At 35.2% G+C, this 2347-nt stretch overlaps 1 long non-coding RNA gene across 1 annotated transcript; it reads left to right on the top strand.

Moving 5' to 3' along the window:
• Nucleotides 1–519: 519 nt before the first annotated feature.
• Nucleotides 520–1005, top strand: LOC126410488 (uncharacterized). Its single transcript, XR_007574547.1, has 2 exons — nt 520–618; nt 778–1005. It is a non-coding gene; the product is annotated as an uncharacterized LOC126410488 (long non-coding RNA).
• Nucleotides 1006–2347: the final 1342 nt, after the last annotated feature.

The raw sequence follows: 2347 nt of genomic DNA, 5'->3' as shown, positions 1-2347 counted from the left end.
TTTCGGTCATATGTCATATAAGCAAGGGCGGAGGGAAGGGGGGGCTGCCTAGGTCATGGCCCCACCCCACCTCAACCAAATGAAAAAAGAAAATTAGAGTGTAAAAATTCAATTTTTTTTTTTTTTTTTTTGAATGTGAGTTCAGTTTGACTATACCTAAATCCAACCCAATAAACCCAACTCCCATTTGGTCCACGCTTAAAAAAATCCTGGCTTCGCCCTGAGATATAAGATACATGAATCTAATCCACTGAAGTCCCTAGTCAGAGATAGACGCAGCTTGACGAGATTTATAAGATCATAACATCATTTAACAGAATAATCTTTCAGTTTTTTTCTAACATCTGGCTTGAAGATGGGAAGCTGCTGGGTTCATGTTGGCTTACAAATTAGGTTAGCAAGCCAAGTCCCTTACAGTGCATTTTTAGGAACACACTGTTCCAGTCTTGAGCTTGGTGCACCAAACATCGGACAGAATAACATGGGAACTAACTTGTTCGTGTGTCGTCTTGGAACGCAAAGAAGTGTCCCTTTTCGTTCGCACCCTGCCCATGGAAAAATTCATGATCGCGCTCGCTACTCCCCCCATTGCACATGCTGCTTTTCATCCCTCTCTTGGTCGCTTTCACCTTCACTTCTCTCTCTCTCTCTCTCTCTCTCTCTCTCTCTCGTTGTTGCCTTCTTGCCTTGCTTCGGCCATTTCGTCCTCTTTGTTTTCCCTTTCTTGCCCACCCTGTCAACATTGTTGCTCAGTCTATTGCCTGTCTGCTTTTTCAGGTTTCTACTTCCCTGCCTCAAGAGGCCCATGGCCTCCATACAGTCGTCGTCTCCTCTTGCCATTGGTATCTTCCAAGCAACAATGGTGTTTATCGGTGCTTCGCGGGTCTTGAATGATGTTGAAGATAACGTTTTTTGAGGGATCTCATATTTTTATTAGTTCATGCTCGAATTACAATTAGTTGATTTCTCCATGATGATTATATCTATAGCATCCATATTCTTTTTCTTGTTTTGTGAATGAAATCAAACGTCCAAAATTTTTCTTTTCCTGTGATTGTGCCTGATCTGCATTTCTTGAAGTGCCTCTGCCCTTACATTGAAGATGCTCGCTAACTGATTGAGGAAATGCTCAAGAGAGACTCGAAGCCGGGTGGCTTCAATCTTTGAACCATGTATGTCAACCATCTATCTGCATGTATATCAAACACATTTTTTTCTCATTAATTGATCTCCTTTTCTTTTTCAAATTACCTGCGCCTTTTTTTCCAACAAAATGTTGTAGTTACCTACCATTTTATGTAAGAATCTTAATACTAAAGGGAGAGGGGAAATGAAGGTCAAGATTTGAGTTGTCTGGTTGGTTGAAAGTTGTAAAATAATGCAAGTCTACTACTACGTTTCTTTTTATTTTCTTTTTCCTACCACCATAACAACGTTTACACAAATCATTCAGATCAATTTGGTCATAATGTAATGCTCGTCCTTTTATTTTTACATTTCCCTCATTTATCAGTCTAGAGTCAATTCATTGCTAATGTTTCTATCAATTTTATATACACTTTATCTGATTGACATTGACTGCATACCGTTGACATATATATATATATATATATATATATATATATATATATATATATATATGTATATATATATATATAAACAGTATACAATATATATATATACACACACACACTTTGTTAGTTGCTTTATTTCATTGTATGTAGTTGTTCTATGTTGATGTTAGGTCATTTGTATGTGTAGAGAAAGATAAAGAAAGTATTTTAATGGGTTTATATGTTTTTTTTACATATTTTATTAGGCGTTGTATTCTATTGGATTTGGAATTTAAGTTGCTTATATGTGTAGAGAGAGAGAGAGAGAGAGAGAGAGAGAGAGAGAGAGAGAGAGAGAGAGAATATTTTTATTGGCTCATATTTTCTTTAGTTAAGTGTTTCATTTTATTTCAAGTGGATTTGGGTCGTTTTATTTGCAGAGAGAGAAAAAAATACTAGAATGAGATAAGCGAGAGTGAATATTTTTATTTGTAATATATTTTTCGAAATATTTTGCTTTGTCATATGTGAATTTTTTTACAGAAAAATATAGTATTTTTATTAGTTCATATGTCTTTCATTTGTTTTATAATGTGTTATATATATATATATATATATATAGAGAGAGAGAGAGAGAGAGAGGGAAATGCAAAACATATGTCAAGTTTGTCTGAATAATTATTTAAACAAACGACAGACAAGACGAGTTGAAAAAGAGAGGAATTGTTTGATATGCTTTGTCCAATACTTCCTTTCATCACATGTCTATTTTAGGCTGTTGTATGCATTGAGAA

This window comes from Nymphaea colorata, chromosome 10 (assembly GCF_008831285.2).
Source record: "Nymphaea colorata isolate Beijing-Zhang1983 chromosome 10, ASM883128v2, whole genome shotgun sequence".
In the NCBI taxonomy this organism is placed as follows: Eukaryota; Viridiplantae; Streptophyta; class Magnoliopsida; order Nymphaeales; family Nymphaeaceae; genus Nymphaea; species Nymphaea colorata.
Note: the sequence above shows the minus strand (reverse complement) of the source record. Positions and strands in the feature narration are given on the sequence as shown.